The sequence below is a fragment of the Patagioenas fasciata genome, chromosome 18 (assembly GCF_037038585.1).
Source record: "Patagioenas fasciata isolate bPatFas1 chromosome 18, bPatFas1.hap1, whole genome shotgun sequence".
Taxonomy (NCBI): domain Eukaryota; kingdom Metazoa; phylum Chordata; class Aves; order Columbiformes; family Columbidae; genus Patagioenas; species Patagioenas fasciata.
Window position 1 is genome coordinate 50,430 of NC_092537.1, and position 14,338 is coordinate 64,767.

Sequence of the window (14,338 nt, forward strand, 5' to 3'; positions counted from 1 at the left end):
AGGCACCTCTGCTTGTCCAAAGACATCTGCCCACTTAGATTAAACATCTCAAAAGCTGCTGGCTGCTGAAGGAGCAGCAGAGAACCACCACCGAAGAGGCTCTGGAGCAGAATGAGCTCCCTGCCCGGGGACCGGGGCTCAAATACCCAGGGCTCCGCCCACCCCTTCCCACAAACCCCTGGGAAAGGGGCGGGGTCATTCACCCCAGACCCCCTCACCACCCTTACCAAATTACCTGGAATCTCCCTGAAAATGACAGCGCCTGCACTTTATTGCTGCTATTGCAGCTACAATGAGATTGAGTATGGATTTCAACTTAGTTTTTCTAGGGAGCAAATAGAAAGTGAAATACCACCACCAGCACTCCAGCATCTTCATTGTAGTCAGGAATTTCAGGAAAATGCAAAGGACCTGGAATTGAATCAACAAATGAAAATTAATGACAAACAACCTTTCTACTACAACTGCTACTGAACCTTTGCTGCTCCTGAAGCTCTTACATCAAACAGACACCTCCGCTTGTCCAAAGACACCTACCCACTTAGATTAAACATCTCAAAAGCTGCTGAAGGAGCAGCAGAGAACCACCACTAAAGAGGCTCTGGAGCAGAATGAGCTCCCTGCCTGGGGACCGGGGCTCAAATACCCAGGGCTCCGCCCACCCCTTCCCACAAACCCCTGGGAAAGGGGTGGGGTCATTCACCCCAGACCCCCTCACCACCCTTACCAAATTACCTGGAATCTCCCTGAAAATGACAGCGCCTGCACTTTATTGCTGCTATTGCAGCTACAATGAGATTGAGTATGGATTTCAACTTAGTTTTTCTAGGGAGCAAATAGAAAGTGAAATACCACCACCAGCACTCCAGCATCTTCATTGTAGTCAGGAATTTCAGGAAAATGCAAAGGACCTGGAATTGAATCAACAAATGAAAATTAATGACAAACAACCTTTCTACTACAACTGCTACTGAACCTTTGCTGCTCCTGAAGCTCTTACATCAAACAGACACCTCCGCTTGTCCAAAGACATCTACCCACTTAGATTAAACATCTCAAAAGCTGCTGAAGGAGCAGCAGAGAACCACCACTAAAGAGGCTCTGGAGCAGAACGAGCTCCCTGCCCGGGGACCGGGGCTCAAATACCCAGGGCTCCGCCCACCCCTTCCCACAAACCCCTGGGAAAGGGGCGGGGTCATTCACCCCAGACCCCCTCACCACCCTTACCAAATTACCTGGAATCTCCCTGAAAATGACAGCACCTGCACTTTATTGCTGCTATTGCAGCTACAATGAGACCGAGTATGGATCTCAACTTAGTTTTTCTAGGGAGCAGATAGAAAGTGAAATACAACTGCCAGCACTCCATCTCCATTGTAGTCAGGAATTTTCGGAAAATGCAAAGCAGCTGGAACCGAATCAATGAATGAAACATAATGACAAACAACCTTTCTACTACAGCTGCTACTGAACCTTTGCTGCTCCTGAAGCTCGTACCTCGAACAGACACCTCCGCTTCTCCAAAGACGTCTGCCCACGTAGATTAAACGGCTCAAAAGCTGCCGAGGGGAGGGGTCGATCGTCCCAGGCCCCGCCCACCACCCTTATAAAATCACCTGGACCCTAACTAGAAATGACAGCACCTGTGGGAGATTTAAGGGATGTTCTTAAGGTTGTTGTGCGGATGGGTTTCTGTTAGGTAGAGATTTATTTCTGACCTAGACAAAGCGACTCCAAGACTGGCGCGAAGGCTGAAAAACACCACCTGTTATGAGGGTGAGGTAATTCTATAATAACAAGACCCGAACGTGGACGATATCCGATCAGCCGACGCGTGTTTGGAACGTGGACGCTTATCGGGAAATAACTGCGTGTATAAGGAGGCTTGTCTCTGCAATAAATGGCTTCGCTTGAACTCGTGTTGAGTTGCGTGGAGTCCGTGAGTTTTCGCCCTCGCGAGCGGTGACCCCGACGTGATCCCTAAGGAGAATTTACGGAAGGCGCGCGACTGCTGCGGGGAGCGAGCCCCAGCTGGAACGGCTCGGCTGGACCGGGACCGGGACGCGGGCTGCGGGCTGCGTGACTCCCGATTGACGGCTACGGAGCGACAGAGGAGGGATAAAGGATCCGATATCGTCGCAACGGACGCCCAAAGAGGTGAGCGGCTGGGGGCGAGAGGAGGTGGGGCAGAATATTTTTAAAGAAGAAGAAGAAGAAATACTGGGGGGTTCTCCCGCATATTCTCTCTAAGAGAGGGGTGAAGTATGAGGAGAGTAACCTCAAAAGACTGTTAATTTGGTGCAGAGGCAGTGGGTTTCCTGCTGAACTGTTAGGAGTTTTTCAAATAGAGACCTGGGAAAAAGTGGGAACTGTGTTGTGGAAGGCGATTAGTCGCAGTGAAAAATACATTCTCAGCCTTGTAACCACCTGTAAACTGGTAATTACTACGGTGAAGCAATTAAAACCTGAAAAGACTGTTATGAGCATTAGTGACTCAAAACTTTAACTTGAACTTTGGGATGATATCTAAAAACCTAACCCTAAACCCTAACCCGGTGTGAAGTGGGGGGAGGGGGTGTGAAGTGGCGGGGGAGGGGGTGTGAAGTGGCCGGGAGGGGGTGTGAAGTGGTGGGGAGGGGGTGTGAAGTGGTGGGGAGGGGGTGTGAAGTGGCCGGGGCAGGGGTGTGAAGTGGCCGGGTAGGAGGTGTGAAGTGGCCAGGGAGGAGGTGTGAAGTGGCGGGGCGGGGGTGTGAAGTGGCCGGGGAGGAGGTGTGTTTACCTCATTTGCATATTTAATTAGGTAGTTTTCATAATCGGGGTTTAATTTGCATAATCAGGGTCTCATTTGTTTCATGTGTGTTTGGCTGTTTATTGTTTGAGTATTTCCTAGGGGTACGGTAATGTCATGTAATGGATCGGAACGTATAATTTAGTTTTTTCTTCTTTTTCCACACAAAATACCTACAAGTCTGGTGCAGCAGTAGGGCTGTGGATGCTCTAGGGGAGGACTGGAATTATTTATTTAATATATATTTTTTTTAATCCCCTAGAGCATCCACAGCCCTACTGCTGCACCTGAAAAAAACAAGACAGTTTAGTTTGCATTTTATTTTCAGTTTGGCAATTTAGGTAAACTGACATGCTGTCCAATAGAAACCCTGCCAGAACTGCACACGCGATCCCATTCAACCTCACCAATCGGTCCGCTCAAACTCCATCAAACACACGCTCGGACAGAGTCCGACACTCACAGAAAAAAAGACCGGCACGCACAGACAGACAAAGTCCGACACTCGCACACAACAGCGATAGACACCGAGTATAACGCGCCCACACGGATGCCAAGTCCGGCACACGGACGGTGACACTGAGTCCTACGCGCACGCATAGACACAGACAAAGTCCAACACTCGCACGGCACGGAGTCCCACACGCTCACAGACAGAGACAGAGTCCAGCACGCAGACAGAGAAAAGGACAAAGTCTAACACACGCCGCACGGTGACAAATTCCCGCACGGACACCAGCGCTCCAGCCCTCCCGCGCCCTCTGATTGGCCCGCTCTGCACCCTCGCTCGCCTTCTCGCCGGGACCCCCGCGCCCTTTGCCCGCGCGGCTTCCGGCAGCCGCGTTTGGAAGGAAACAACAAACCACGCTCCTTTGCTTTACGGGGACAAGGGGGGCGGGTGGTCACCCCCGGCAGAACAAACCCTTCTATCTTGCATGGCCCTTCGCCATCACAATCGCACAGGAGTGAACTCGTAAGAGCAAAGCAGCCGTCTGACAGACGCGCTCAGAACCAGACGAGGCTGGGGTTACACAAACGGACTCGCATTGTGGTAACATCGCTTTATTTATTGCCCCCCCCCCGTGCTTTAAGGTGGGTTGTGCGGGACTGGGCGGAGTCTTCAGAGGCACCGACGAATCAGGTGAGAGCGATGGTCACCTGCGAGAGGAGCTCGGCCAGGCAGGCGGAGCGATTGGGGGCGGCGGCCGAGGGCGTGTCGGCCAATCGGATGCGGCGCGGCTGGGGGCAGGTGGCCAATGGGGTGAGGGCGGAGGCGTCGTGAATCGCTGGGGTGAGAGTCAAAGGGAGGAACCAAGCAGAGCCTGACCCCAGCGCCCCCAGTTCACCACAGTTCACCCCAGTTCCCTTTGATCTTGTCGCACTGCTCCCCATTGACCCCCACTGACCCCTCAGTGTCTCCCAGTGCCCCCTTGGTTCTCACGGTTTCCATGGAGATCCAGCTCCTCCAGGTGGGGGAGGGGTGGGAAACCCTGCAGAGTTGTGACCTCATTGAGTGACAAGTCCAGAACCTACGGAGGATGGGCAGCCGGATGCCTGGGTCCCTCCCGAACTCCTAGGTCCCCCCCCTGAACTCTTCGCTCCCCCCTGAACTCCTGGGTCCCCTCCTGAACTCTTGGGTCCTGCCATGAACTCTTGGGTGGGTCCCCTCCAGAACTCTTGGGTCCCCCCCTGAACTACTGGGTCCTTTGGGGCACTCTTGGGTCCCCCCCTGAACTACTGGGTCCTTTGGGGCACTCTTGGGTCCCCCCCTGAACTACTGGGTCCTTTGGGGCACTCTTGGGTCCCCCCCTGAACTACTGGGTCCTTTGGGGCACTCCTGGGTCCCCCCCTTAACTCCTGGGTCCCCTCCTGAACTCTTGGGTCCTTTGGGACACTCCTGGGTCCCCTCAGAACTCCTGGGTTCCCCCCTGAACTCCTGGGTCCTTTGGGGCACTCCTGGGTCCCCACCTGAACTCTTGGGTCCCTCCTGACCTCTAAATCCTTTGGGGCACTCCTGGGTCCCCTCCTGAACTCCTGGGTCCCTCCTGAACTCTGGATCCTTTGGGGCACTCCTAGGTCCCCCCCCTGAACTCCTGGGTGGGTCCCGCCCTGAACTCCTGGGTCCTTTGGGCAACTCCTGGGTCCTTTGGGCAACTCCTGGGTCCCCCCCTATACTCTTAGTTCAATCCTGAACTCCTGGGTCCCCTCCTATACTCTTAGTTCAATCCTGAACTCCTGGGTCCCCTCCTGAACTCCTGGGTCCCTCCTGAACTCTGGATCCTTTGGGGCACTCCTAGGTCCCCCCCCTGAACTCCTGGGTGGGTCCCTCCTGAACTCCTGGTCCCCCTCCTAAACTCTTTGGTCCCCCCCTGAGCTCTTGGGGGCCCCCCTGAGCTCTTGGGGGCCCCCCTGAACTCCTGGGTCATTTGGGGCACTCCTGGGTCCCCTCCTGAACTCCTGGTTCCTTTGGGGAACTCCTGGTTCCTTTGGGGCACTCCTAGGTCCCTCCTGAACTCTTGGGTCCCTCCTGAACTCCTGGGTGGGTCCCCTCCTGAGCTCCTGGGTGGGTCCCCTCCTGAGCTCCTGGGTCCTTTGGGCAACTCCTGGGTCCCCCCCTGAACTCTTGGGTCCCTCCTGAATTCTTGGGTCCTTTGAGGAACTCCTGGCTCCCGCCCGAACTCTTGGGTCCTTTGGGGCACTCCTGGGGCCCTCCTGAACTCTTGGGTCCCCCCCTGAACTCCTGGATCCTTTGGGGCACTCTTGGGTCCCTCCCGAACTCTTGGGTCCTTTGGGGCACTCCTGGGTCCCCTCCTGAACTCCTGGGTGGGTCGCCCCCTGTACTCTTAGTTCAATCCTGAACTCCTGGGTCCCTCCTGAGCTCTGGATCCTTTGGGGCACTCCTAGGTCCCCCCCCTGAACTCCTGGGTGGGTCCCGCCCTGAACTCCTGGGTCCCCCCCTGTACTCTTAGTTCAATCCTGAACTCCTGGGTCCCTCCTGAACTCTGCATCCTTTGGGGCACTCCTGGGTGGGTCCCCCCCCGAACTCCTGGGTGGGTCCCCCCCCGAACTCCTGGGTGGGTCCCCCCTGAACTCTTTGGTCCCCCCCTGAACTCTTGGGTCCCCTTCTGAATTCTTCGGTCCACCCCTGAACTCCTGGGTCCTTTGGGCAACTCCTAGGTCCCCCCCCGAACTCCTGGGTGGGTCCTCTTCTGAACTCCTGGGTGGGTCCTCTTCTGAACTCCTGATCCCCCTCCTGAACTCTTTGGTCCCCCCCTGAGGTCTTGGGGGCCCCCCTGAACTCCTGGGTCATTTGGGGCACTCTTGAGTCCCGCCCTGAACTCTTGGGTCCCTCCTGAATTCTTGGGTCCTTTGGGGAACTCCTGGCTCCCGCCCGAACTCTTGGGTCCCTCCCGAACTCTTGGGTCCTTTGGGGAACTCCTGGCTCCCGCCCGAACTCTTGGGTCCTTTGGGGCACTCCTGGGGCCCTCCTGAACTCTTGGGTCCCCCCCCTGAACTCCTGGATCCTTTGGGGCACTCTTGGGTCCCTCCTGAACTCCTGGGTGGGTCCCCTCCTGAACTCCTGGGTCCGTTGGGCAACTCCTGGGTCCCCCCCTGAACTCTTGGGTCCCTCCTGAATTCTTGGGCTCTTTGGGGAACTCCTGGCTCCTGCCCGAACTCTTGGGTCCTTTGGGGCACTCCTGGGTCCCTCCTGGACTCTTGGGTCCCTCCCGAACTCTTGGGTCCTTTGGGGCCCTCCTGGGTCACCTCCTGAGGTCCTGGGTGGGTCCCTCCTGTACTCTTAGTTCAATCCTGAACTCCTGGGTCCCTCCTGAGCTCTGGATCCTTTGGGGCACTCCTAGGTCCCCCCCCTGAACTCCTGGGTGGGTCCCACCCTGAACTCTCAGTTCAATCCTGAACTCCTGGGTCCCTCCTGAACTCTGCATCCTTTGGGGCACTCCTAGGTCCCCCCCCTGAACTCCTGGGTGGGTCCTCTTCTGAACTCCTGGGTAGGTCCCTCCTGAACTCCTGGTCCCCCTCCTGAACTCTTTGGTCCCCCCCTGAACTCCTGTGTCCCCTCTTGAACTCTTGGGTTACCCCCTGAACTTGGGTCCCCTTCTGAATTCTTCGGTCCCCTCCTGAACACCTGGGTCCCACCCTGAACTCCTGGGTCCTTTGGGCAACTCCTGGGTTCCCTCCTGTACTCTTAGTTCAATCCTGAACTCCTGGGTCCCTCCTGAACTCTGGATCCTTTGGGGCACTCCTAGGTCCCCCTCCTGAACTCCTGGTCCCCCTCCTGAACTCTTTGGTCCCCCCCTGAACTCCTGTGTCCCCTCTTGAACTCTTGGGTTACCCCCTGAACTTGGGTCCCCTTCTGAATTCTTCGGTCCCCTCCTGAACACCTGGGTCCCACCCTGAACTCCTGGGTCCTTTGGGCAACTCCTGGGTTCCCTCCTGTACTCTTAGTTCAATCCTGAACTCCTGGGTCCCTCCTGAACTCTGGATCCTTTGGGGCACTCCTAGGTCCCCCTCCTGAACTCCTGGTCCCCCTCCTGAACTCTTTGGTCCCCCCCTGAGCTCTTGGGTTCCCCCCTGAGCTCCTGGGTCATTTGGGGCACTCCTGGGTCCCCTCCTGAACTCCTGGTTCCTTTGGGGATCTCCTGGTTCCTTTGGGGCACTCCTGGGTCCCCTCCTGAACTCTTGGGTCCCCTTCTAAGCCCTCGGTCCCCTCCTGAACTCTTAGGTCCCCTTCTAAGCTCTCGGGTCCCCTCCTGAACTCTTGGGTCCCCCCCTGAACTCTTGGGTCCCTCCTGAATTCTTGGGTCCTTTGGGGAACTCCTGGCTCCCGCCCGAACTCCTGGATCCTTTAGGGCACTCTTGGGTCCCTTGGGGCCCTCCTGGGTCCCCTCCTGAGCTCCTGGGTCATTTGGGGCACTCCTAGGTCCCCCCCCTGAACTCCTGGGTAGGTCCCTCCTGAACTCCTGGTCCCCCTCCTGAACTCTTTGGTCCCCCCCTGAGCTCCTGTGTCCCCTCTTGAACTCTTGGGTTACCCCCTGAACTTGGGTCCCCTTCTGAATTCTTCGGTCTCTTCCTGAACACCTGGGTCGCGCCATGAACTCTTGGGTGGGTTCCCTCCTGAACTCCTGGGTGGGTCCCACCCTGAACTCCTGGGCAGGTCCTACACTGAACTTCTGGGTCCCCCCCTAAACTCTTGGGTCCTTTGGGGCACTCCTGGGTTCCCCCCCTGAACTCCTGGGTCATTTGGGGCACTCCTAGGTCCCCCCCTGAACTCCTGGTTCCTTTGGGGAACTCCTGGGTCCCCTCCTGAACTTTTGGGTGGGTCCCCCCCTGTACTCTTAGTTCAATCCTGAACTCCTGGGTCCCTCCTGAGCTCTGGATCCTTTGGGGCACTCCTAGGTCCCCCTCCTGACCTCCTGGGTGGGTCCCACCCTGAACTCTTAGTTCAATCCTGAACTCCTGGGTCCCTCCTGAACTCTGCATCCTTTAGGGCACTCCTGGGTCCCCCGCTGAACTCCTAGGTCCCCCCCCCTGAACTCCTGGGTGGGTCCTCTTCTGAACTCCTGGGTGGGTCCCTCCTGAACTCCTGGTCCCCCTCCTGAACTCTTTGGTCCCCCCCTGAACTCCTGTGTCCCCTCTTGAACTCTTGGGTTACCCCCTGAACTTGGGTCCCCTTCTGAATTCTTCGGTCCCCTCCTGAACTCCTGGGTATCACCCTGAACTGCTGGGTGGGTCCCCTCCTGAACTCCTAGGTCCTTTGGGCAACTCCTGGGTTCCCCCCTGTACTCTTAGTTCAATCCTGAACTCCTGGGTCCCCTCCTGAACTTTTGGGTCCGCTTCTAAGCTCTTGGGTCCCCTCCTGAACTCCTGGGTCCCTCCTGAACTCTGGGTCCTTTGGGGCACTCCTGGGTCCCCTCCTGAACTCTTGGGTCCTTTGGGGCACTCCTGGGTCCCCTCCTGAACTCTTGGGTCCTTTGGGGCACTCCGGGGTCCCCTCAGAAGTCCTGGGTTCCCCCCTGAACTCCTGGGTCCTTTGGGGCACTCCTGCGTCCCCCCCGAACTCTTGGGTCCTTTGGGGAACTCTTGCGTCCCCCCCCGAACTCTTGGATCCCCCTGGAACTCTTGGGTGCCTCCCAAACTCTTGGGTCCTTTGGGGCACTCTTGGGTCCCTCCCGAACGCTTGGGTCCCCTCCTGAACTCTTGGGTCCCTTGGGGCACTCCTGGGTCCCCTCAGAACTCTTGGGTCCCTTGGGGCACTCCTGGGTCCCCTCAGAACTCTTGGGTCCTTTGGGGCACTCCTGGGTCCCCTCCTGAACTCTTGGGTCCCCTTCAAAGCTATCGGGTCCTGCCCTGAACTCCCGGGTGGGTCCGCTCCTGAACTCCTGGGTCCTTTGGGGCACTCTTAGGTCCCTCCCAAACTCTTGGGTCCTTTGGGGCACTCCTGGGTCCCTCCTGAACTCTGAATCCTTTGGGGCACTCCTGGGTCCCCTCAGAACTCCTGGGTCCCCTCCTGAACTCTTGGGTCCCTTGGGGCACTCCTGGGTCCCCTCAGAACTCTTGGGTCCTTTGGGGCACTCCTGGCTCCCCTCCTGACCTCTTGGGTCCCCTTCAAAGCTCTCGGGTCCTGCCCTGAACTCCTGGGTCCTTTGGGGCACTCTTAGGTCCCTCCCAAACTCTTGGGTCCTTTGGGGCACTCCTGGGTCCCCCCTGAACTCTGGATCCTTTGGGGCACTCCTGGGTCCCCTCAGAACTCTTGGGTCCCTTGGGGCACTCCTGGGTCCCCTCTGAACTCTTGAGTCCTTTGGGGCACTCTTGGCTCCCCTCCTGAACTCTTGGGTCCCCTTCCAAGCTCTCGGTTCCTGCCCTGAACTCCTGGGTGGGTCCGCTCCTGAACTCCTGGGTCCTTTGGGGCACTCTTAGGTCCCTCCCAAACTCTTGGGTCATTTGGGGCACTCCTGGGTCCCTCCTGAACTCCTAGGTCCCCCCCTGAACTCCTGGTTCCTTTGGGGCACTCCTGGGTCCCCTCCTGAACTTTTGGGTCCCCTTCAAAGCTCTCGGATCCTGCCCTGAACTCCTGGGTCCTTTGGGGCACTCTTAGGTCCCTCCCAAACTCTTGGGTCCTTTGGGACACTCCTGGGTCCCTCCTGAACTCTTGGGTCCTTTGGGGCACTCCGGGGTCCCCTCAGAAGTCCTGGGTTCCCCCCTGAACTCCTGGGTCCTTTGGGGCACTCCTGCGTCCCCCCCTGAACTCTTGGGTCCTTTGGGGAACTCTTGCGTCCCCCCCCGAACTCTTGGATCCCCCTGGAACTCTTGGGTGCCTCCCAAACTCTTGGGTCCTTTGGGGCACTCTTGGGTCCCTCCCGAACGCTTGGGTCCCCTCCTGAACTCTTGGGTCCCTTGGGGCACTCCTGGGTCCCCTCAGAACTCTTGGGTCCCTTGGGGCACTCCTGGGTCCCCTCAGAACTCTTGGGTCCTTTGGGGCACTCCTGGGTCCCCTCCTGAACTCTTGGGTCCCCTTCAAAGCTATCGGGTCCTGCCCTGAACTCCCGGGTGGGTCCGCTCCTGAACTCCTGGGTCCTTTGGGGCACTCTTAGGTCCCTCCCAAACTCTTGGGTCCTTTGGGGCACTCCTGGGTCCCTCCTGAACTCTGAATCCTTTGGGGCACTCCTGGGTCCCCTCAGAACTCCTGGGTCCCCTCCTGAACTCTTGGGTCCCTTGGGGCACTCCTGGGTCCCCTCAGAACTCTTGGGTCCTTTGGGGCACTCCTGGCTCCCCTCCTGACCTCTTGGGTCCCCTTCAAAGCTCTCGGGTCCTGCCCTGAACTCCTGGGTCCTTTGGGGCACTCTTAGGTCCCTCCCAAACTCTTGGGTCCTTTGGGGCACTCCTGGGTCCCCCCTGAACTCTGGATCCTTTGGGGCACTCCTGGGTCCCCTCAGAACTCTTGGGTCCCTTGGGGCACTCCTGGGTCCCCTCTGAACTCTGGATCCTTTGGGGCACTCCTGGGTCCCCTCCTGATCTCTTGGGTCCCCTTCCAAGCTCTCGTGTCCTGCCCTGAACTCCTGGGTGGGTCCGCTCCTGAACTCCTGGGTCCTTTGGGGCACTCTTAGGTCCCTCCCAAACTCTTGGGTCATTTGGGGCCCTCCTGAGTCCCCTCCTGAACTCCTGGGTCCTTTGGGGCTCTCCTGGGTCCCCTCCTGAACTCTTGGGTGCCCTTCTAAGCTCTTGGGTCCCACCCTGAACTCCTGGGTCCTTTGGGGCACTCCTGGGTCCCCCCTGAACTCTGGATCCTTTGGGGCACTCCTGGGTCCCCTCAGAACTCTTGGGTCCCTTGGGGCACTCCTGGGTCCCCTCTGAACTCTTGAGTCCTTTGGGGCACTCTTGGCTCCCCTCCTGAACTCTTGGGTCCCCTTCCAAGCTCTCGGTTCCTGCCCTGAACTCCTGGGTGGGTCCGCTCCTGAACTCCTGGGTCCTTTGGGGCACTCTTAGGTCCCTCCCAAACTCTTGGGTCATTTGGGGCACTCCTGGGTCCCTCCTGAACTCCTAGGTCCCCCCCTGAACTCCTGGTTCCTTTGGGGCACTCCTGGGTCCCCTCCTGAACTTTTGGGTCCCCTTCAAAGCTCTCGGATCCTGCCCTGAACTCCTGGGTCCTTTGGGGCACTCTTAGGTCCCTCCCAAACTCTTGGGTCCTTTGGGACACTCCTGGGTCCCTCCTGAACTCTGGATCCTTTGGGGCACTCCTGGGTCCCCTCCTGAACTCTTGGGTCCCCTTCCAAGCTCTCGTGTCCTGCCCTGAACTCCTGGGTGGGTCCGCTCCTGAACTCCTGGGTCCTTTGGGGCACTCTTAGGTCCCTCCCAAACTCTTGGGTCATTTGGGGCCCTCCTGAGTCCCCTCCTGAACTCCTGGGTCCTTTGGGGCTCTCCTGGGTCCCCTCCTGAACTCTTGGGTGCCCTTCTAAGCTCTTGGGTCCCACCCTGAACTCCTGGGTCCTTTGGGGCACTCCTGGTCCCCCTCCTGAACTCTTCGGTCCCCCTCGAACTCCTGGGTGGGTCACCTCCTGAACTCTTGGGTCCCCTCCTGAACTCTGGATCCTTTGGGGCATTCCTGGGTCCCTCCCGGAACTCTTGGGTACCCTCCTGAACTCCTGGGTCCTTTGGGGCACTCCTGGGTCCTTTGGGGCACTCCTGGGTGGGTCCCCTCCTGAACTCCTGGGTGGGTCCCCTCCTGAACTCCTGGGTGGGTCCCCTCCTGAACTCCTGGGTGGGTCCCCTCCTGAACTCCTGGGTGGGTCCCCTCCTGAACTCTTGGGTCCTTTGGGGAACTCTTGGGTCCCCTCAGAACTCCTGGGTCCCGCCCTGAACTCTTGGGTCCTTTGGGGCACTCCTGGGTCCCGCCCTGAAGTCCTGGGTCCCGCCCTGAAGTCCTGGGTCCTTTGGGGCACTCCTGGGTTCCCCCCTGAATTCCTGTATGCCGCCCTGAACTCTTGGGTCCTTTGGGGCACTCCTGGGTTCCCCCCTGAATTCCTGTATGCCGCCCTGAACTCTTGGGTCCCCTCCTGAACTCTGGATTCTCTGGGGCACTCCGGGTCCCCTCCTGAGCTCGTGGGTCCTTAGGGGCACTCCTGGGTCCCCTCAGAACTTTTGGGTTCCCCCCGAACTCGTGGGTGGGTCCCTCGTGAACTCGTGGGTGGGTCCCTCCTGATCTCTTGGGTGCCCTCCTGAACTCTTGGGTCCTTTGGGGCACTCTTGGGTCCCCTCAGAACTCCTGGGTTCCCCACTGAACTCCTGGGTCCTTTGGGGCACTCCTGGGTGGGTCCCCCCTGAACTCCTGGGTGGGTCCCCTCCCAAACTCCTGGGTGGGTCCCTCCTGAACTCCTGGGTTCCCCCCTGAACTCCTGGGTCCTTTGGGGCACTCCTGGGTCCCCTCCCCGGGATGGCACCTGAGATGCCTGTCGTGCCCCTCGAGCGCAACGAGACCCCAGGATCGTCTGACAGGCGCAAGGCAGGCTTCCCAAGCTACACGACAACAGGCACAGGCTGGAGCTGCCCTGCCCGGCACACGCTGGCATCGCTCTGTAAAGTCCCCAGGGTCTTTTAACCGCCCAAAGGGCACTGTTCCTGGATGGCTCTTGCCCCTATGAGAACTTCCAGCCCCTCCCTGCAATTCCCGGCCCCTTCCCAGCCCTCGTGCCTCCACTTAGCTCTAAGATGGCCCAGGGACTGAATCCACCTTCAACAGAGGATAACACCACGTGCGCTAACGGGGATCTGTCTGCATCGCCGGGTTCCTCTTCAACATCTACAGTAACACGAGAAAACGCACGCTCACTAAGCCGTGCCAGCACACGGTATCACGGGGTAAACACCGACTCCTTCCGCAACATCCACCTGCCGCTAAGATCCACGGTGTTCTGCTCGGCGGGTCGTGCCATGGGCGTAGTCAGAAACCCGCATCGCTTGTGACGCCTAAGACAGCGAGAAACAGAAGAACTGCAGCGCTTGGAACGAGTCCCCAGCCCCACGCTCCTCCTCGCCCCTACCCCGGCTCACCGCAAGCGCTCCTCCAAGCCCAAAGGGCCCAAAAGGAGCCTGCAAAACAACAAGGAAACGCTGAACCGAGTCACCACGCAACACTGGGCTCCCCAGCTCCCATCGCCGCCTCACCTTCTCGGCTGCTGCTGGTTGGCGTGCGGCTTCGCCCCTCCGAGCTCATCTGTGGCACCTGCAAAAACAAAGGCACCGGCTCGGACGCTGCCTGGAAGCACAGCCCGCCCACAGACGGGCCCGCCTCCCCCTCCCTTACCTGGGCCGCTCGCCCGCCTGGCCGCCCTTGCTTTTGACTGCCACGCTGTTGACCACAAAGAGGTTCAGCTACCACCTGTAAAACACAACCTGACTAGGCTGGGGTTATACAGATGGACTTGCGCTTCTTTGAGGAAAGAAATTCATCCTCAAGCGTAGCCTCTCCTCGGGGAAAAAAAATGCCCACTCCGAGCTCCCAAATACTAGGGAGCCGCGGGGAAACCAGTGAAAGCCAAGACCGACAGCAGCAACGTCAAGTGGAATTTGGCTTAAATTCTGATCATGCACTTAAAAGCCTCCCTCAGTCCTACCAATGGCTGGTCCTTTTTTGGAAGGCCAAACTTCCTTACCTGAGCATCCTAAATTGAAGACTCCACGGAACAGAACGTGGATTGAGCCACAGGACAACGTGCCATCGATTTACACGAATGGGGGAAAAAAAACCTAGAAGTCAACCCCAAATTTAAAATTGCACGTGTCTTTTCCAAGCAGAATGAGCCTGCGATTCCACAAACAAGGAGGGCAAAGAGCAGTTCAGCTGGTCAGGGAAAGACAGGGACAGGGAGCAAGACGAGGCGACACAGAGAGAGGGAGAGAGAGGCAAAAGGGAAAGAGAGGCAGGGCTAGAGGAAGGAGAGGCCAAAATGAGCGCTCCACCGCCTCCCCTCCCTCGCCCCGACCCCCGTTTCCCCGTTAACTCCCGGTGCCCGCCCCGAGACACCACGGACGCGCTTG

General features: G+C 58.4%; 1 long non-coding RNA gene across 2 annotated transcripts; it reads right to left on the reverse strand.

Annotated features, from left to right (window-relative positions):
- Positions 1-12,812: 12,812 nt before the first annotated feature.
- On the reverse strand, positions 12,813-14,253 carry LOC139829369 (uncharacterized). Of its 2 annotated transcripts, XR_011741828.1 has the most exons (5): positions 13,954-14,253; positions 13,605-13,679; positions 13,466-13,523; positions 13,190-13,267; positions 12,813-13,100 (listed from the first exon to the last, which is right to left on the reverse strand). It is a non-coding gene; the product is annotated as an uncharacterized lncRNA (long non-coding RNA). The 2 variants fall into 2 exon arrangements; XR_011741827.1 differs by having other exon boundaries at positions 12,813-13,267.
- Between the last annotated feature and the right edge of the window lie 85 nt (positions 14,254-14,338).